The 21,686-nt window shown below is 42.6% G+C and overlaps 2 long non-coding RNA genes across 12 annotated transcripts; one reads left to right on the plus strand and one right to left on the minus strand.

Annotated features, from left to right (window-relative positions):
- Positions 1–832: 832 nt before the first annotated feature.
- On the plus strand, positions 833–7,688 carry LOC147375479 (uncharacterized). 10 transcript variants are annotated; one of them, XR_015160144.1, is made up of 4 exons: positions 957–1,070; positions 5,593–5,675; positions 7,315–7,424; positions 7,531–7,688. It is a non-coding gene; the product is annotated as an uncharacterized LOC147375479 (long non-coding RNA). The 10 variants fall into 10 exon arrangements; XR_015160146.1 differs by having other exon boundaries at positions 959–1,070; positions 5,593–5,716; XR_015160147.1 differs by having other exon boundaries at positions 965–1,070; positions 5,507–5,716.
- LOC147375480 (uncharacterized) lies at positions 2,496–7,725 on the minus strand. Of its 2 annotated transcripts, none has more exons than XR_015160159.1 (3): positions 7,514–7,725; positions 5,132–5,723; positions 2,496–3,221 (listed from the first exon to the last, which is right to left on the minus strand). It is a non-coding gene; the product is annotated as an uncharacterized LOC147375480 (long non-coding RNA). The 2 variants fall into 2 exon arrangements; XR_015160158.1 differs by having other exon boundaries at positions 4,023–5,723.
- Positions 7,726–21,686: the final 13,961 nt, after the last annotated feature.

Raw genomic sequence — 21,686 nt, forward strand, 5'->3', positions numbered from 1 at the left:
AACATAAACAATGTACGGTGATAAAAATTAAATGAGGTAATAGTGTGTGTGTGCTGCTCAGTTGTGTCTGACTCTTTGTGACTCTACAGATTGAAACCCACCAGGCTACTCTGGCCATGGGATTCTCCAGACAAAAATAATAGAGTGATTTGCCATGCCCTCCTCCAGGGGATCTTCCCAACCCAGGGAATCAAACCTGTGTCTCTCTTTAGTCTCCTGCATTGGCAAGCAGATTCTTTACCACTAGTGTCGCCTGGGAAGCCCCAAAATAGCAATAGTAAGGTATCCATATTAGAATGCTGTTATTTGTCTATGAGGAGGGGATTAGCTAGAGAGAGTAGTTATCACAACTTCTACTAACGGGTCCTTCTAATCAGACACTCATTTCTCTCTGGCTCTCTCTACTCTCTTCTAAGGCCCTAATCTTCATAAAACAGAAAACAGTAGACAAGGGCTTATAAGTTAGATTTGTTAGAGTAAAAGACAGTTTTTTCTTATTAAAAATCGCTGAAAGCTCCCTCTAGAAGGCATCGCATAGTATGCCGTTTAACTCTAGAAAAGATCCTGTCAGACAGGTATCACTATTCCCCTTTTTAAAGGTTGACGAAATCAAGACTCAGAAAGAGCAAGTAACCTGTCCAAGGTCACAGGGCCACTCTTAGTGAAACAAGCTGCACTGCCTCGGACTAGCCTGGAGGAGGAATTTCTTTGATCCACGAATTCCCGGATTCCTGTATTTACTACCCCATTTCCCCACTCCCCAAAAGTTCATTCTCAGTGCCCTCGGGACTCCCTCTTCTTCTAACAGTTCCATAATTCTGGAGCTCAGAACTCAGACTCAGGAGCAGAGAGACGGCCCCCTGGACAAAACGGGGCCCTACTTCTTCCCCTGGGTCGCTTTTCTTGACCGGCAGTTTCTCCCCTTCTCCCTTCTGCACTCTGGAACTCGCCTGTAGGTGGCGCCCTGATTCGCTCGGGGAACTTGGAGGGCGAGGACACCGGTCACCAGCGGCCTCCCCTCAAGGCCACTTTAAATAGTCCCTTGGCTGGCGCCCGGCACAGGAACCCTGGTAATGTGGACATGCCCTCCGCCCCAGCCCGGTCTCTTCCTCTCCGTCGCCTCGCCCCTCCCCTCCCGTCCCCTCCCCCCTCCGGCCGGTACGGTGCGGGAGCTGTCTGCGCTTCCTCCGAGGTCTGGCTAGGGAGCGGATCTCCAAGCTCTCTAGGCCGAGCCTGGCGCTCCGAGGTGGTGCTTCGACCCCAGAGCCTGCGCCGGCCCTCCCCCTTCCCCCCCTCCCTCACCCCCGGTGCTGCAGCTGTAGCGGGGGTGGAGGGATCGGGGGAAGAGTGTGACCCGTGAATGCTGGGCGGGGCGGGGCAGCTTTAAAAACTTCTGAAAGGCCACGTTCAAAGCCTCCAGGGACCGAACTTGGGCCGGAAGGCGGTTTCCACGGAGGGGGCCTAAAAGGGGGCGGAGGGTGCACCTGCAGGGCCGGGAGCGCGCTGCCTGGGAAGAGGGTCTGGGTACCCGGGAACCCTGAAGCCCGGGCCCGGCACTCGGCACCTGGCCCCAGCCTCCTCCGCTCCAAGCCCTCGCCCCCTCTGGGAGCCAGCGGCCCCTCCCGGGACCTTGCTTTCATCCTCCCCGCGGGATGGCAGTGGGGCGGGGTGGGAGCCTTTTTGGGCCGCGTGTTCCCTGCGGGGTCTTCCTTCCCTCCGGCCCCTCCTTAAGAACCAGAGGTTTCGCAGCAAAGTTGAATTCCCGGATTTTAATTCCAATCCACCCGGGTGGGAGACGGCTGAGGAAGTGGGCATCGCGATGGAGGAAACGTTCCCATTTTACTTCCTACCCCCATAAAAATCACTGGGGAGGGTGAGAAGGAGGAGAAAACGAGAGGAGGGGGCCCACGCTGGGGGTGGGGAGGTGCGTAGAGGGTGGCCAGGGTCGCATAGTGGCGAATCGGATAGTGGTCCGGGCGGGCGGCGTCTGTGCGCCTCGGCTGTGCCATCTGGGGGCACATTGGGAGGGGCAGACGCTGGCCAGGGTCGCTCTTGAACAGACAGCTGACGCGGTCCCTCACGGGGCAGAGGGGGAAGGACTAAAGGGATTTTCACTAGTATGAGGATCTCCAGGCCCAAAGTCCTTCCTATAGAGGCTCTTGAATTAATTAGGTAAATGATTTCCTTCATTGGTAGTTTCTGAAGAAGACATTTTCTCGTATCTTCTGAAATTGAGCGCTTTAGCCAGGTAGCAAATACAGGGAGGGTCCCCTTAAGACGGTGTCCACTCCTGTGGTCTCTCGGGGTGTGAATTGATGGGTGGGTTAGTGGGAGCACTTGGGGATACGTAGACATGGAATCGAACAAAGCTCGTGAGTTAGTTAAGGAAGAAAAAGAGCTACTGAAAATAGAGTCGCTTGAAAACACATAAAGTTTATTATTTTGCTTGGAGTCCTTTTCCTTGATCTGAGAAAGTAAAATAAGTGAGGATTCGGTTTTTTCTTTTTCCAATTAGCATTTATTACATTTTCTCAAAGGCCTTGAAAGAATTATTTTAGTAAATTTCAAGAACAGTAGTGCTGGCATTACAGAGATGAGGCGAACCGATCGCTAGGCTCCAGGAGAGTTTAGCTGCAACACTAACTCTTCAAATTTAGTGTCAACTTTATGTATTAAAAAAAAAGGGGGGGGCAGCGTTTTTATTAACTCATAACTTTAGGAGGTAGGGAACACTAAGAAGGAAAGAGACCTAAGGAAAAATAAAGCAATGGGAACAAAAAGAGACGAGATTGATTATAACAGTCTGATCTTCAGCGAGTCCCAAGTCAGCATTCTAATACAGTGCACATTTCTGGTAGCCTTGACTTTACCCGCAATATTGGTGGGCCCGGTCTCTAAGCGCGTCCTAAGAAAGAACAAGCTTAAGCAAAACGTGTTCTTTTTTTTGAAGGTCTAGCACTTACTTAATGAAGTTGCTCCAACAGAAAAAGGGGTCCTCTTGCTCTCGGGTGACCTGAGCAGATTTCACTGCTGTAAAATCGTCAGGTGTGCGCAGCATCCGCAGTGCAAGAGCCCGGACCTGGTGAGCCAGAGTACAGATGACTGGAGTACCTTGCCCTGGCATCTTAGCAGACAAGAACTGGCACGTTGAAACTATCCATGTGATGGACAAAGAGATGGAGTTTCTTACAGACGTGCCCACTTTGCAGTCCAACATTCTCCTGTATACAGGGTGAAAGCAACATTTTTATCCCTTAGGACTAAAATGTAACCTTTAAAAGGAGTTGAAAGCATGGTCAGGGCTCACAGGTTAAGTACAACTTATCTGGTAAAGAGCAAGAAACTTTGTAAAAGTTGGAATTGCCAAAGAGATAGTTTAAGATGCTACAAATAGCCTGGTCACCACAAGAGAAACAGAAATACTTGGGGGTGCATTTGTGTTTGTGAAGGGGGCAGGTAATTGAGATTTGGTTTTGCTATTGTTTGAATAATTTGAGGTTTACGGAAAGCAGACCTTATTCTCATGAAGCTGGAAGGCTATACTTTCTGGGCAAAATACTCTTGGTGATTTCACCCTCAGAGTTGTGGGGTCTAAGACCTTTGCAAGCACCCTTGACCAGAGAAATCACACATCTAGCAAACTGCAACTTTTCTCTTGAGTTGATTATACAAAATGCACAAACCTTGATTGTTAAATAATTTAGGTGGTGTTTTCTCTCAGAAAGAAAACTCCAGGGAGAATTTCTGGAGATAAGGGCTACATTAGAGCCCATTCCTTACCAGTGGGGCAGGGGGTCAGACAACATTCTGGCACAAACACACATCTTTGCCTGAACTGGCACCCACATTCCCACCCTGGGTGCACACACTGCCAGTTGAAGAACAAGTTTATCCACCCCAAGTGGATAAGGAGTAAGGCTTGATGCAGAGTTCAAACACAAGTCCACAAAACACTAAAGGGCGCAGGGGTGGGGGGTGGGGGTGGGGAGGGGTGCTTAACTCTGAGTGTTAAGAAGGGTTACCTCCAAGCAGCCAGGGACTTCCAGCAAGCAGTGAAAAAGAGCCCCAGAGGTCTGCAACCTGTCAGCTCCAGGGGTAGTCCCGCCAGCCCCACAATATCGGTGCTGTGGTTCAAAAGTTGGAAACTGCGGTTTTTAATTGAGTCAGGGTCCTGCCTCCCCGTTTCCTCTTCAGCGGCCCCGCTCGGTAAGCGGATTTGCTTTTCCATGCATCGCTGGCAAGTCGCTTTTAGGAAACCTAGCTTCTGCGAAATGTTTTAAACATGGTAATATATTGCAGCCTTATGAAATCCCCCTCCATAAGTGCGTGAAAGAGGCTCTGTTTTCCTGAAGGATTTGGGGACTTTACTATCTGAGCAAAGGCTGGCTCAGAATCCTAGGAAGGCTTGGATTCACTTCACATCCACTCACGTGAAGGCAGCGTATTTTGTTTTTGGTTTTGTTGTTTGGTTTGGTTCTTAACGCCTAGAAGATTTTAAACTCACATAATACTCCCTCGAAAAGAGGTAGGGGGAACATTGAGCGTGTTTCCTTCTCTCCAAGATACCCTAGAAGGTATTTGTCTGAGAGAAGCGGTGCTGAGCTGGTGGAATCACCAATTAATATGGAGAACTAGGCCGTCTGGGCCAAGTTCCCCAGGCATGGAGACGCGGAGGGGAGGGGATAAAAGTCTCTCACAAGTCGCCACTAGGAAAGAGGGTGGCAGAGCAGAGCCCCTTCAAAAGTTCAGCTGTGCTGGGCGTCTGATCTTCCTTCCAAGACCGCTCGCCAGGGAGCCCCGCGGGTTTCAGCTTCCACTCAAAAGTAAGGGTTGGTTCTGCGGCGTCGCCCCCCTCCTATTCCTAGGGACCTGCCAGGCCGGTGACCGAGACCCGAGCGGCGCGGGGTCAGCCCCGAGGCCAGAGGGCGGCGCCGGCCGCTGCGCGCCTCGGTCAGCAGCCTGGCGGTCGTGACCTTGTTGTTCAGCTCCTGCGACTCCCGCTCCGTCCCTCCGCCCGCCCTCGCCCCCGCCCCCTTCCAGGACCTGGAGCGGGGGATCCTCGACCTGTCTTTCCGGTCGGTGAGGACGGAGGGTAGAGCTGAAGGGATTTATTCTCAAATTCCCCCAATACCTCTGCAACAGGGGAAGTCCGCGGGCCACTGGGGACCGTGAGCAGTGAGGTCCTCGCGGGGACTCCGTGGAGGTCTCGGAAAACTATGCGAGGCCAGGCGCCGGCGGCTTGTGTTGCCAAGTTGCTGCGGAGGCGCGGAGGAATGAAATTCGCCAAGGTTCCCCCCTTTGCCTCCGGAAAAATTTTAAAGCATAAGTCCCTATATACTTTATATATATACAGGGACCTTGGGTTTCCTTTCGGCACCTTACAGCGCCTCTTTAGAGGGAGTGTGTCCATGATGGAGAGAGTGGGAGTCCCCACGGGCGAAAAGGAGGAAGGCAAACAGGTGTTATGAAAGGCAGCACACCCTCTTCTATTGATTTATTTATTTAGGAGATTGTGTTAATCAGATTGACAAAGTGGAGTCGAGCACGCACTAAGTAGCGCTCGGAACACAACTTTTCTTCCTGCGCTTTCAGCAAGACGTCGTCTGGCTAACGAACTGAACCCGGCGCATGCAGCCCTCTCAACTTGGAGTTGGACTTCACCCTCGGCGCCGCAGGTCTGCCAGCCCTGGATGGGGCGGTCTCTTCCCGGCTCCTGGTAGGGGCTTCGGATGCCACGGGAAGAAAGAAGTGGGACCTTACTTTCCAACATGCAGTGACCGACGCCTGCCAGTTTCCACCTTGTTCTGGAAACACCTAATCTCCACTTCCTCTATAAAGCTTAACTACAGCTCGCCTCCAATCCCAAAATGCAAACACTATCGGGATTGCTCCCTTAAGCATTCCTTGCCTGTGACCCTTCCTAAAGCCTGGTTCAAGTCTGCACTCTAGGGGGTCATTAAGAGAGGAGGAAAAAGTCAGAATGTTGCTTTTCCCCTTTAAACTAATAATGACACGAAGGGAGCAGGCCAGAGATTTGCAATTGTTTTGACCCCATAATTCAATGACAGAGACTAGGCCTGAGGTAACAAATTGTGTAGGAAAGAAAGTATCACAACAGAACAGGCAGGAACTGATTCCTTGCAAACCTCTACCCAAAGAAAATATTGGCTTCCTACCACCTGGACAGTCAGGACACTCATTAATAAGGATGCACTCAACATACAGACCCGATATTACATATTTGCATTGACCTGCTCAAGTGGAGGATTTTCCAACTTTACCACTATTGAATGTATGGGAATGGAGTTTGGTAGAGAATGTTTTGGTTTATTCTTAATAAAGACTGCTGTGCTCCCTGCTTTAAGCTGACATCATAAAAGCCTGATAAAGTGCTTAGAGCCCTTAGTTGAAATTCAGAAGCAGTTCAAAGATCCCTCTATTATATCTGCCCTGCTTTCCCTGTATTTACACTGGAGTAATAATAACCTCTAACATTTATTGAGCTGTTGGTTACATGTGCCATGCTCTGTTCCCAGCACTTTAATATGATAACTCATTTATCCTGACAACAGCCCTATGAATTAGTTGCTATTATAATCCCCATTTTATAATGTGGGAAACTGAGGCGCAACTAAACTAAGCAATTTGGCTATGATTACTCAGCTGGTGCATGTGAAAATTAGTTAGTGGTCTGGCCCTAGCACCCACACTCCTGACCACTCATGACACAGACAAGAGGAATGTCAAAGAGTGGTCTCTGCCTATGACCCTGCTTGGCGTTGTTTTCCGAAAAAATAGACGAGTAATTAATCTCCTTAATTCAGTCAATCTTGACAGCCAATATGGCGCAGAAGAACTCTTAGACCTACTAAAAACTTATTTTCTCTGAATTATCGAAGTAATTTAATGCATTTTACAAACAGATTATAAACAAGAATGTTGAAAATTGTTCCAATCCCAAAATTATATTGGCTGATCCTTCAAAATAGTCTCTACCCCCAAAAATATAATTACAAGACTACAATGTCATTCTCAAAGAGCATTCATTATATACTATCTATACTTCAGAACTGGGACAATAGCAGCTCTAAATATAGACACAATCTTTATTGTTAAGAACTCAGGCACACTGGACTCATCACTTCCATCACCACCAGTTTAAACAGATGCCACCTGAAGAATGTGACCTCTTTTTCTCTCTACATTAAAACTTCTTCCCCGTACCCCATCATTATTCCCTCCTAGCTAAAATCATGTTAGTGCAGAATAAAAAGATCTTAGAAAGCATATAATTTACCCTCTGTGATTTTACAGATGAGAAAAGAGGGCCATAGCAAAAGAGACCTGCTCAAGTTCACAGACTAGGACTCCACTCTCAGTTCAATCCTTCTCCCAACCCGAATTCATCCTGAGAGTTCATAAAGGTATTTTCACTGACAGCATACTTAAAAAAAAAAAAAATGTTTTAACAACTCTTTTTGACCCACGATATATAAAGAAGGGGCTGTCTTACGCCTTTCTTCCTTTCAGATGTGTTCCTGGAATGTCTTCACCAGATGTTTACCCAAGAAATTACAGTCGCAGAGTCTTCAACATGTGCGTGCATTTTGAAAGCAGCATTTAAGATCTGAACTCAATTTATGATTTTCTTTCCCTTATTAAAAAAATAAAAGGGTGGGGGCATGTTAGTTTTGTCTGCAAGTGAGTCTTTACCGAGTCTGCGTTAACGTCACTCACTTTCACTCTGCGACGTGCTAGTCTCACAGTCTAGTTTTGTTCAGACTTTATTTTGCTCCAAGCTCCCTTACAAGCCACTTGTCCACGCTGCAAAAGGTGGGGGTAGTGGTTGGGGTGAGGGGCTCTTTGGCTCTTTTTTCCCCCGGTTCCTATATGTGATGCAATCTGGAATCATTTCACTTGGCCCTCCGCGCGCGCAGAGAGGCGCGCGCACACACACGCACACACGTGTACCATGCATGTGTGGGCCCCTATAGAACGGTGTAGACGCGCGTTTGTGATTTAAAGTGGCAGGACCGAGAGCCGGACTGAAGTCTTGAATTATTTTGCGTGATCAATCAGCCCGATCGTCTGCACACTGTACTGGCATTATTCACCCGAGTGCTCGGCGGTTACGGCGGACGTGCACTGCGGCAAAAACGTCCTCGGAGCCGCTAATTTTGTGGCCACTGCGGCGGCGGCGGCGGCGGCGGCAGCGACGGCTTGGGGGCGCGAGCACAGATTGATTTTTCAAGATCACGTCTCCTTCAGTGCGGGTCGCCAAATCGAATCGAGTTGAAGCCTCACTGGATGCATGCGGATTAGGTTTTGTACCTGAGATTGTTAAAATTCATTTTTTTAAAAATTCCTTTAGAAAGATGAGCAGAGCCGTTAGTGCAGGAAAGGAGATATACCTTTTCTGTTTTATTTTCCTTTTACGTTTAGGGGGGAAAAATGAAAATGGCTACCACCGCTTCTTGAGCATAGGGGAGGCCAGACCTTTGCAGACTGGGAAATGATGCTCGAAATCCTCTTTCTTCCTTCCATCCCTCCCTCCCTCGCCCTCATTCTCTGCTCTGAGACAGCCTAAGGAGAAAAATGGTCATATGCACTTGCGCGGGTCATTTGTCCTCACTCTCACTCTTTTCTAACGACAAGTAGTTACCTTTTTTGTTTTTTCTTTTGACAAACTGATCCTTTTTATCTGGTTTCAAATTTTTAATAAAACGTGTCCGGAACATGTTTGATTTGTCTTCTGCTTAGACACCCAGCCTTGCAATGGTTGCACAGCGGCAGGGTGGGGGTGGGGGCAATCTCCGACCGGATCTGTAGAGCTCACCTGGGCTGCAGACACAGCCCAGTGGTCACCCAGACTTTTGCAGAGGGGGAAGGCGGGTGGGAAGGCTAATTAATAAACTAGTTACCAGATGTGTATTGATGCCTGCGAGTTTTTGAAAAGCACATCCAGAATTCACGTGCTCGTGACTGTATTGCTCTTCCGAGCATATGGATCACCCCAGACCAATCATTTACATTTAAAATGTGGGGTTCGAAAGACTGGAGAGACGGTTTGGCGTCCCACTTTGTTTGCAGGATAAAACCTGAGTATCTCTCCAGAGGGTGGGAAACCTTTTCCATTCCTGAAGGTGGCATGGACCTATTTATCCCGGATTTTTACTTCTCCCCGAAGCAGCAAAGCAGGTCGTATTTGCCAGATTGGGAAAATAATTGCGGTGTCTATATGTAATGACACAATGTTGCATAATAATAACTTAAGCAACCGTGCTTTTGTTTACGGTGATGTAACTTTCCCAGTTTGTTTGCAGCTTTAAAGGGTTTAAGTGCAGAGCAGAATGCCTGTGAGCAGCTGCCCTGAAGAAAGTGAGCGTGATTCAGCCCTCCGGTTTGGGATATGCAGTTCCCATCTTTAGCTGCAATCCCAACTTGTAGGTCCCGGGAGCAGGGTGGAAGGCAGAGGCAAAGCAGAAGACTTGGCTTTACCTGATAAAGTCTGCCTGAATTGTCCACGACTTGGAAGAATACTCCTGTTCAAAGCAAATTAAAAAGTCAGAGGCAGCAGTGCTGAGAAAATCCAGTTCAGTTAAATGGGAGCATATAACATAGTTGAAATACAGCTTTTTAATGAGCGTGTCTCAAGTAGTAAAAATGAGTGCAAATGAATTCAAAACCAACCACCCCATTTGCTCCAACATTTCAAACATACTGAGTCTGTCATGTGTTCCGGCTGCTGTTTCACAGCCCATGATGTGTAGACAGTGCACAGTTTCTACATTATAATGACTTGGAGATAAATGAGTGTTTTAATTCAGTCGTTAGAGACAAATGAAAGTAGGTTATACATCTAGGTCCACAGAAAGGCGGCCTAGCAACCCAGAGGAAGCCCACACTCTCCCAGACAGCAACACCTCCACTGTCCTTTTTTCTTAAAGACCCGGACTGCAGGGCCTCTGAGTTGGGCATGAGTCTGATTTATAACTATAAAAGTGATAGACCAAAATGTATTGGTTCACACATGGACATGGATGTATGAAAACTAACAAATAAGTCTTTGTTAGCCATTAGGCAGGGCTGTAAACTTGGGAAATGCATCCCTAAAGTTTATCTTAATTAATACTTTTTGTGATTAATACTCTTCTGTACAACCTTGATTCACCATTTACAGAGACCCTATTCAGGCAGGAAAGTTAGTTTTAAAACTTTTGTGGTATCAAAGTTGTTTTTGTTTTTTTTTTAAGGGGAAAAATCACAAATCAAGCTCTCTTATATGTTATAGGAAAAATTAGTAAAATTCTTAATGTGTTGCTGTTTTAGAATTAAAGTCAACAGGCATCTCCTTTGATGAAAATAATAAATATCTGAACATTATTTGCATTAATTATGGTGTTTTCTTAATTGATCATGTTTTTATTTTCAAAGTAACTATTTCTGATAGTGAAAAACTTCAGATTTTCTCATAATGGGACTGTGGGATTGCTCTATCAGTGAAGTGCTTTTAAACTTTCAATTTAGATTGTTATGTTAAACTTTCATATCATGAACTGTGAGAACATTAAGTTTTTTTTAGTTGTCTGTTTTTGTTTTTGATGTCAAAGTTAATTCTAACTATTTTATCTATAGTTCATGGAAATCTATTACTATTGCACCTAGCATATTCATTAAGACACTTAGTAAGTAATGCTATATAATACATTTTTTTTAGAAAAGTTAAAGCAAAGGACATGAGCAAATTGAGACAACTGGAATGATCAAGTAACAATATCACAGCAATACAGACACTTGTAAAATTATGTATTTGAGTCATTATTCACATTCAAATTTACAAAAGAAAAATGAGGAGAATGAGTTTTTATAAGCCTTTCCAATTAACACTTAGCTGGGGAATAAACAGGTGTCTGTGTCACTGTTATCCACTGAGAAAAACTCTTTTCCTGGTCACACTACACCCTCCCACCAAAGTCAAGTAGTATTTTAACAAGTACTGATACTGACCTTGCAATGAGTCTTTCAACTATCTGTAATATAAAATTCAACTGTATTCTCAAACTTGGACTTTGAGAAACTAAACTGAACACGAATTGTTATGTTTTAATACACTTTGAAGCAAGTGTCATGCATATTATGTTTTCAGGACTTACTCAAATACTATGGTTCTACATAAGAATGTACGGTTTACTGCAATCTGATATTCAAATAGAGACTTTGAAAAGTTAGTCCTACTAACATAAGGATCAGGTTTGGAAGGAGAGCAGTGAGGTAGGATGTGCCTTGCTATTTGGTACAATGTCATGTGTCATATGTTTTGAATGACCTGAAGAAGGTATTCTGCTCTGGCCTTCTGGCAAATAAAGTAACCCAGCCTTCCCAAGAGTCACTTGCCTCTTTGAAGACCAGATCATCACTTACTTGTCCTGAGTCCGTAGAACGTAACGGAGTGCCAGGCTACCGCAGCATCCAGTAAATGTTTCCCAGGCTTGAATTTATTTGATAGTTCTTAATTTTTGACAGTAAGTGTAAATTTAGGGAGTGGATAGGCTTAGTAGAAATACTTTGGCAGAAAATCAATTGGGAAAATTTTGTTTCTATCTGTTATCTCGTGACAAATTAAAATATATTTGATTTATTGTTAACTTTATAGCTCTTGGGCGGGCTAGCAAACTAATAGGAAAAATGTTAAAACCAGAAACACTTACCATTCTTTGGCTTCTTTCTTGAAGCACTTCTTTTTTCAATATACCAAAAGCATACCATGTACCATACAAACTTTAATTTCCCGGCTCTTGGCCTGGCCCTGCTTGCTACAAGCTGGCCATTTCAAGCATCCTCGCCAGACTAAAGCACTCTTTATAATTGGTTCTCCTTGCTCTCATTTTGGTTTTCTTTAACACAAAGTAAAACTTATGCCAAACTGCCAAAATTTATTGAAGGCAAATGCCATTCTTTCTGGCATTACTTTACTAAACAAGGCATGAGTGATTGAATGAATCTTAATACCTGCAGTAAACCAAGGCATTATTCTTGCGTATTAAAACTCAGAGTATTTTTCCAAACAATTTGTTTTGCATTTGTGTGATCTAAAATAGAACTAAGATCTAAGAACTCCTTTTCTTCACCCATTAAAAATAATGGCCTTCAGGGATCATTTGTTGTCTTCATAGATATACAATCTGCTGATGCAGCATAACACATAACTTTCAGAGTGAAGAAAATGAGGTATATAAAAAAAGGAAAACAGCATCACTGTGTATTTTTATGATTTTACAATACTACATTATTTATATAAAGAATATTATATAAAGCCAGAAGTAGACTATTTGCATCCCAATTAAGGAAAAACTCCACTTAATTATATATGAGTTTTCTAAAGTTTTCTCATGAAATATGAGTGATATTAATATGGTGATATTTAATTTTTTTAACATTGTAGATAAAAGGATAATAATTCTGATCAGAACATCTTTAAAAATTTCTTTAATGTCATAGTCCTATCATATTAATTGGCAAGCTAATGACCTGAAGACACTACATGATGAGTAGTTTTCATGGTTCAGGGGAAATGGTGGACAAATACTTTTCAGTGTAAGGAGAAGTTCAGTACAGTATTGTTTACCAAGATGAAATAAGTTTGATCTAGATGTCTTTTGTTCCAAGTTAGGTTCTGGGACATCTTGACTCCTTTCCCCACCGTTAAAGAAAAACACAGCAAAGCAGAGAAAGAATAGGCAACTTGTTTTGAACACCTACAGTCCATTCTCCACATTGTTGTTGGTTAGTGTGATTTTTTAAAACAAAGACTAATCTTGTTACTACCTTAAGCTCTTCAATAGCTCCCCATTAATGTTAGGATAAAGTGCAAAATCTTAAAAGTTGGTCACTCAGCCTAGAGTGTTCTGACCCATATTTACCCCTTCAGCCTTCTCTTGGTACCTGCCTTTCCACTAGTTCACAGTCCGTTTTATTTCTTTTTTCAACTATTACCCCAGCCTTCCTTCTCCCCATTCCCATTCCCCTTGGATAAGTCCTGTTTATCTTTAAGAGAGAGAGAGAGAGAGAAAAAAAAAAAACAACAAAAAACTGCTCTGACATTCAAAAAGCATTTCCAAAATAAATGAAGAATGGAATGGATGAACTCATATATCAAACAGAATATGCAGAATTAGAGACTTTTAGAATTTCAAAGGACCTTAGATATCAACTAATTTAAAAACATCTTTTTCAAATGGGCGAACTGAGAGTGGTCCTGAAAATTCAAGAGACTTTAAAGATTACATAGCTAATAGGAGAAGTGAGAATAGAATCCAAGATTCGTGATGCTCATGAAAGCAACTCTGTAAATGAACTATCATTAAATAATTTGTTCAATTTTCCCCCAAAGACAAACTAAAATTCCCATTTCCTCCTCAAAAAATTAAAAATAGAATTACTACATGATTCAACAATTCTAAGTATATACCCAAAAGCATGGAAAGCAGGGACTCAAACAGAAATTTATACACCATGTTTTTAGCAGCATTATTCACAAAAACCAAAAGGTGGAAACAATCCAAGTTTCCATCCATGGATGAATAGATAAACAAAATATGGTACATACTTATAGTGGAATAGTATTCAGCCTGAAACAGGAAGGAAAATCTTATACATGCAGGACCATGCATGAATTTTGAAGACATAATGCTAAGTGAGAGAAGCCACTCACAAAAGTGTGAAAACTGAATCATTATTCTTAGATAAGACTCCTAATGTAGTCAAGTTCATAGAGGCAGAAAGTAAAACAGTGCTTGTTAGGGACTGTGGGCAGAAGGGAACAGGGAGTTACTATTCAATGGATACAGAGTTTCAGTTTGGAATGATGAAAAAATCCTAGAGATGGATAATGATAAGGGTTGCACAACAGTGTGAATATACTTAATGTACTGAACTGTACATTATAAAACGGATAAAACGGTAAATGTTATGTATTTTACCACAATTAATTTTTTAAAAAGATTGCCATTTTCCTAACGGGCCTACCAGTACAGTGTCAGATTGTACCCTGTCTCCCTTTCCTTGACACACAGGCATTTTTTTTTTTTCCTGTGATGTTTATGGTTAACTCATAATCCTGATTCTTAGCCTATTAACTGCACTTTGAAGCAAGTCACTACTTATTACTGCTAGTATATCCAACACAATAACAACAACCCCAACTCTATACATTTCTTTGCTGGAGGAACTCCAGCTGATCCCAGTTTTTTTTTTTTTTTTCACTTTACACTATTATATTAGTTTTGCCATACATCAACATAAATCCACCACAGGTGTACACATTTTAAGTCACTTTATAAAAGAGAAAGAAAGGTCAAGGGAGGCTGGAGAGCTCTGAAGGGATAGAGGATGGATGGGAAAGTGTGAACTCAGTATCCATGCCAACTGGGTTGTCCAGTTCCTATTTCCTTCCTATCCATACTATCTTGTGGGGAACGGGATGTTATCTTAAGAGTGAGTGTAAAAAACCCTAAGGTCAGGACTTCCCTGCTGGTCCACTGCAGGGGATGTGGGTTTGATTCCTGGTCTGGGTACTAAGATCCTACAAACAGTGAGTTTAAAAAAGAAGAAGAAGAAAAGAAAAACCCCAGGCTAAAGGGGCCAACCTCAATTGGTTTCTCCTTTGTTGCTGATGTTCTGGACCTATAGACACTGATGTCAGACCAGGTACATCCTAATTTAGCAGTATCCAGAGCACTAGTTCCACCAGCCCAGGGCACTCTAGCTATAATTGAGGAGTTTTAGAAGAAGCACGCTCCCTCTGTCCTTATGCTGTCTGGAGTCTCACCCAGGGATTGAGTCTATGATTCTGTGTCTCATAGAGAAGCTTGTCCTCTTTACAATACTGGTTTGTGTACATGTATTACAGTGGTGGTGATGCTGGTGGTAAGAGCTTATGTGTTAAAATCTTGCAGACCTCAGAATGTCTGTGTTGCTTTTGAATAACTTTTCTTGAATTTGCATTTTATAATGATATGAATATTACATATTTCATACATTTTTACCTTTTCTTTTTTAAATTGACGATAAGGAAACTCAAAGTCGAAATTGCAACTCAACCCTAGATAAGTACGTAGAGTCTCACTGTATGTATCCTGGATACTAACTTCGGCCTTGACTTTACCTTATTTCTATGTTAATAGTTTTTTTTTTTTTTTATGTTAATAGTTTCTTTCTCTCTCTCTCTCTCTTCCCATATATATATATGGGCTTCCTGGAGACTTAGATGGTAAAGAAACTGCCTACAATGCAGGATACCTGGGTTCGACCCCTGAGTGGGGAAGATCCTCTGGAGAAGGAAATGACAACCCACTCCAGTATTCTTGCGTGGAAGAATTCCATGGACAGAAGAGCCTGGTGGGCTACAGTCCATGGGGTCACAAAGAGTCAGACATGACTGAATGACTTTCACTCACTTTGGAGATATATATATATGACTATATGTGTGTGTGTCTACATATAGTTATACAGACAGAGATAAAGAGAGATACACACATACACATCCCTACTCAAAAACATTTCTGAATAGAGTCAGGATAAATACAACCAACTACATATCCATGTTCTTTATTCTGTGCTGTATGATAAACAACTGTTGGTGGTACAGGCCTTCACAGAACAGAAACCTAAATTTTTGTACAGTTTCACACTCATGATTTCATTGAATCCTCACAAAACTTCAATATGTAAGCAGGGCTGATGATACTTAAACATTTTTCAGAGAAGAAAGCCAGAGGGAGAGGTTGAACTGTCTAAGGCCACAGTGAGCAGAGACTAGAAAACCAGATCCATTCACAGCTCTTCACACGAATTTGCAGTTCTAAACAGCTGCTCTCACCCCACCCTCGTTTATTTTTCCTGAAAATTATCACTGAACTGTCTGAACACGTTTAGGTAAATCTTTTAGGTACCCGCCTGGATTTTATAGTCGTCCATTCGATTTAGATAATTAACTGTTTTCTTTCTCCTATCAGATTCAAAAGCAGTATTTCTTCACTTTCCCAGGCCTCTTTTCAACTTTGATATCAGAGATAGTTATTCACTCCTTTCCCATTCCTGCAAAATATCCTTTGCATGATGTAATGAAACTGGCACTGAACTGGGGATTAATTCTTTACCAGCTGTAAGACCATGAGCTTCACTCGGCTAGTTTCAGTTTTATCATCTGTAAAACGTGGTGGCTGGAGACTTCTGAGTTCCCCTTCCCCTTTCCTTCTGTGAATTGGGTACTTTGCTACCTTCACTCTAGTTATGACACAGATTTCCTCTCTCTGGTTAGCCCAGCAGCTCAATTGTGCGACACCATCTTTGGTATTGAGGAATTTCTGCAGTTTATCACGGTGTGTATCTATGCTGCTCAATTGCAGGTGTGCCCAACTGCTCAGTCATGTCCAACTCTTTTGCAACCCCATAGGCTGTAGCCCGCCAGGCTCCTCTGTCCATAGGATTTCCTAGGCAAGAATACTGGAGTGGGTTGCCATTTTCCCCCTCCAGGGGATCTTCCCAACCCAGGGATTGAACTTGTGTCTCCTGCCTTGGCAGGGAGACTCTGTACCACTGAGCCACCTGGGAATAAGAAGGATGGGTCTAGGGTGGAGGAAACGAAGAGTTGTTATTCAGTGGGTGTTAAGTTTCAGCTATGCAAGATGAATAAGTCCTAGAGATCTGTACAATACAGTGCATATAGTTAACAACACTGTACTGTGCCTTTCAAGATTTAAGAGGTTAGACCTCAAAATAAATGTTCATACCACAAACAAAAGTGGGGGGGCACAAGGAAACTCTGGGAGGTGTCGGATATATCTATTACCTTGATTGTGGTGATCGATCATGGGTGTTGGTATATGGCCAAGCTCATCCAACTATATACATTAAATACGTGCAGTTCTTTGTATATCAATTATATCTCAATAAAGCTTTTCTATTTTTTTAACAATGGATCCACGTGTTTGCCTTTGATTACGATTAGAGCCCACTAGTACTTAAAAAAAATTGAAGCCCGAACTTTTTCCTAAGTCAGAAATCATAGCTAGAGCTTTGGAGAGGAATGCTAAATGAATTGAACTGTTTTCAACCACTCACCGATGAATGACCTTGAGTAACCACTACAGTTTCCTGAGCCTTAGTTTCCTCAATTGTGTGGTTAGAATGACAATGGCTGACCTGCCTAGAAGGAAAGGTAAAGGTGAGAATGTGTGTGGAAGATCTGTGAAAAGCAAACTCAACGTCCTACTATTTTATTACTTAAAATTTCCATCCAGTGATAATGCCATGTCTTGCAACAGCCATACTCCTGACCTTGTGTTTTATCAGACTGAAAGGTTGGAATGCCCACCATTTGTTCATCTACTCATTCACATGTGAATTTGCCCAACATTCATTGAGGATCTACTATGGCACTTTGCTTATAGGAATCCAGGAAGGAATGAAGTCATCGCGCTTCCAAGGAGCTCATGGTCTAGCAGACAAATGGACAAATAAATAATTGATATACAAACTGATGGGTCTTCCCTGGTGGCTCAGACAGTAAACAATCTGCCTGCAATTTGGGAGACCTGGGTTCAATCCCTGGGTCTGGAAGATTCCCCAGAGAAGGGAATGGCTACCCACTCCAATACTGTTGCCTGGAGAATTCCATGGTTAGATGAATCTGGCGAGCTACAGTCCTTGGAGCGCAAAGAGTCAGATATGACTGAGTGACTAACACTTTCATACAAATTTATATACAATGTGAAGAGAGAGCTGTCCTAAAAATGAGTATAAGACACTAGAGATCATGCTGGAGGGACGGATGGATTCTGCCAGGGGAGTTAGGAAGTAGTATTTGGTTCTTGAAAAAATGAGTGGAACTCATTTTTTAAGGGATTTCTGGACAGAAAAAAATCACACAGACAAAGGAAGAGAGGAATGAACATGTATGCTATGTTCAGAAAATGATGAAAAGAGATGAGTTATTTAGTGTGTATGGGATGAGCAGGTCACAGAATTGAGGCAAGAGGAGAGTCTGGAAAAGGAGGCTGATAATAAAAGCAAATGTAATCTGTACCAAGTTGAGGGAAAACCATAACATCTTTATAGAGAAAATTATCCAAAGATCTCATGAGATTATTTTGTAATCTTGATTATTAGTTGTAGTAAATGCTAGGCTGCTATATCAGAGACCTCAGAACCAGAAGTTTAAATTCGATCTAGGCTGCAGGAGCAACTTTGCTCCCTGAGATCACTTAGGGACCAAGGTCCTTCCATCTTGCCACTCTCTTGTCTCTGAGGGTGCAGACCTGCTCTTTGTCATTGAAGTCTGGTCTCTGACATGGCCTCATGGAAGCCCTTAGAGAGGCCAAAAATTTACAACAAATTTCTTTTAAGCAAGTAACATGGAACTTGCACTCAGCTATCCTGCTTCCATCCTATTGAGAAGAACTTAATCATGTGTCATGCCTATCGGAAATGGAGGCTGGAAAATATAGACTCTAATTGTTCATCTATGTATCCAAAAGTAGAGAACAGATTTAGGTGGGGACAGTAGACTGCCACAACTTGCTTATTTGGAAGCCTCTTCAAATTCTAGATTTAAATTTGCTTCTAGTATTTATATTGCCGTGTTATGTATTATCCTTTATATTGCCATGTTAGACCTCTAAATGCCAGTGTTCATTACTTACCCTAAAAAGTTCTTTGGATGATCTAGGATTTACCCAAGCAAATCAAGAAAATGTGAAGTATACCTTTGTGTTCAACATTCAATTTAGTACAGACATTTAAAGTTATTATTAGAAAAATATAGTGATTCTGAATTATGTTTCTATTCTGTAAGACTCTGATGTTCTAGTCTCCATATCAATGCCCTGCAAGAGGATTAGGTTTTTATTTGGGTCAACAAAGCAAAATTCCTGGAAGAGCATACTATTTTCGAGGCATAAAGCCAGCCTATGTGGAAACGTGAGGCTCTCAAATGGGTTGACAACTCAAAACCACCCTATTTAATGTACAGCTGTTTTTCAATGGGGCTGAAGTTACTAGAACACAAATTCAGGGAGTGGAAAGAGCTAATAGAGAGTAAACAGTCAATCTATGTGAGCTACTGTATGGTTGCTGTTATTATTTTTAAATTATTTAATATTGTAGGTTTAAGGATATAGAAGTAGCAATTTGTGGGGTGAGGAAGGTAAGAAGAGCTTCTTTCATTAACAGATATTAAACGTCATGTAGATATTTGGACTTTGGGAAGAATGTGGAAACACTGCACTCTTATGTTGTCCCTATTGATCAAAGTCCCTGAAATGAATGTGAATGACGTGTCTCTCCCTTGCTTCCACACCTCTCTCCTACTCTCTCCTCTTCCCTCCTTTGTTCTCTTGCTCATTCATTTCTTCTGTGCTATAGTTCAAGACTTCATCTTCTCTCGCCTTGTCCTAACTGGTCTCTTTGCCTCCACTGCTACCGTGATCTTTCTAACTTGCACATCTTATCTTGACTATCTTTTGTTTAAATACCTTTGAGGCCTCTCCAGTCCCTCAAGCAAAACTCATAAGGGTCTCTACCGTCTTGCCTCAGTCTGCTTTACCAACTACATCTCTAGTTACTAGCTAGTGCAATGAGCCACAATCGAACCCCACCCGATTCTCTGGCCCATTGCATACGCTGATATCACCGTGCTCTCCTAGACAAGAGTACTCTGCCCCTCAATTGTTCACCTGACAAATGCATACTTTTAGCCTAACACTAATGTCACTTTTTTTTTTCTTTTTATCTGTACACCCAAGGAAGATCAATCATCTGTATTCCTGCTGCCCTTTATGTATATCTAAGTTCGAGATAGCACTTACTATATTGTTATTTACCTTTATGTCTTGTCTCTGCCATTGGACTGAAAGCTTCTTGGAGGCAGGGATAATATCTTATTCTGTTTCCTTAGCTCTGAACACATTCAGTGTACCTAGAATACGGGTGTATGTGTGTGTGCACAGTGCATGCTCAGTCACTCAGTCATGTTTGACTCTTTGCAACCCTATGAACTGTAGCCCATCAGGCTCCTCTGTCCATGGGATTTCCCAGGCAAAAATACTGGAGTAGGTTTCCATTTCCTCCTCCAGGAAATCTTCCTGTCCCAGGGATCGAACTTGTGTCTCCTGCATCTCCTGCATTGGCAGGCAGACTCTTTACCACTGAGCAAACCGGAAAGCTCACCTAGAACACTATAAATATTAAACAGTAATAGTATTATTATAGCTACCTTTATTGATCACATATATTGTAGTAATTTACATATGGTATCTGAATATGTACCATTTTTCAAAGGAGGGATCTAAAGCTTACCAAGGTTAAATAATTTGCCTGGAGTCACATAGTAGGCACTTACTTGGTGGCTCAGTGGTAAAGAATCCACTTGCATTGCTGGAGACTGCCTGCAACTCAGGAAACGCAGGTTCAATCCCTGGGTCAGGAAGATCCCCTAGAAGAGAAAATGGCAACCCACTTCAGTATTCTTGCCTGAGAAATCCCATGGACAGAGGTGCTTGGTGGGCTGCAGTTCATGGGGTCACAGAGTCAGACATGACTTAGCAACTGAACCACCACCACCACCACACATTAGTAGGACCAACATTAACACCTAAGTTGGATTCCAAAGCCTATACTGTGTTGTTGTTGACTAGACGAAGATATAAAAGGTTACTTTGGAACAGGTGCTAACCTACCACATTAGACCAAGTTAATGAAGTACAGACATTATACACAAAACTCACTGTTACCACCTACTGACAAGGCCTGGTTTGCTTAAAATTAGTAATTATTCAGGCCACAGCATCTACAGAGCAATGCAATACAAGTTGATACCTCTTGTGCATTTCAAAGGCTCTTAGCTCTTGATAAAACAGACCTCCATTCTCACAATAAGTCCATGTCCTATTTTACACATGTTACATAACCGTCTCAATATCACATAGCGTAGCACCAGCCAAACTAAGCCTAGAAATTTTTTGATTACTTAAAAAAATTTTTTTTTCTTTTTACTTAAGCCACTATATCTCATCAAGTGTGTCTCTAAGGTGAAAGTGGTATGCCAAGTGGAAATGCTCAGTGGATTAAATGCCACAGACTTTCCAGAGCTAGACAATATTTGAATCTATCAGAGTCAGACCAGAACAGCAAATCCTGCGTAATACCAAGGGCAGCCACAGTACTTTACCTCCCAGCAATGCTTCATTAGTTAGCTAGTTGTAAAGTGTTTAAATCTAAAGCCAAAAATGTGGTCCAAAATAAAATAGGAAGTTTCTCTAACCTCTAATTTAACTGTGCAAGGTCCTGTTATTAATTAATTAGGTAACTTCACCAAGGACAGTTAAGAAAATCAGACAACTGCCAGGTTGCTTCCTATTCCTCTTGACTTCTTATTGGATAAATTTTATCAAGTGAGCTAAGCACACATTTTCCTGTAACTCAGTTATTCAGTAAAAATGTGTTAAGCTACTTAACTGATGCAAAGCAAACACATTAAAAAAAATAATAATAATAGGCCAGTTGTGAAGCTTTCCACTTAAAGGGACACCCTACCCCATACACACACCACCACTGAACCAATGGCTTGTTTATTGCTTGAAACAAACACATAAAAGATTGACATTGAAATAACCTGATTACATGATCTT

Source organism: Bos grunniens, chromosome 3 (assembly GCF_055505025.1).
Source record: "Bos grunniens cultivar Pamir isolate PY7600 chromosome 3, Bosgru_T2T1.0, whole genome shotgun sequence".
NCBI classification, from domain to species: domain Eukaryota; kingdom Metazoa; phylum Chordata; class Mammalia; order Artiodactyla; family Bovidae; genus Bos; species Bos grunniens.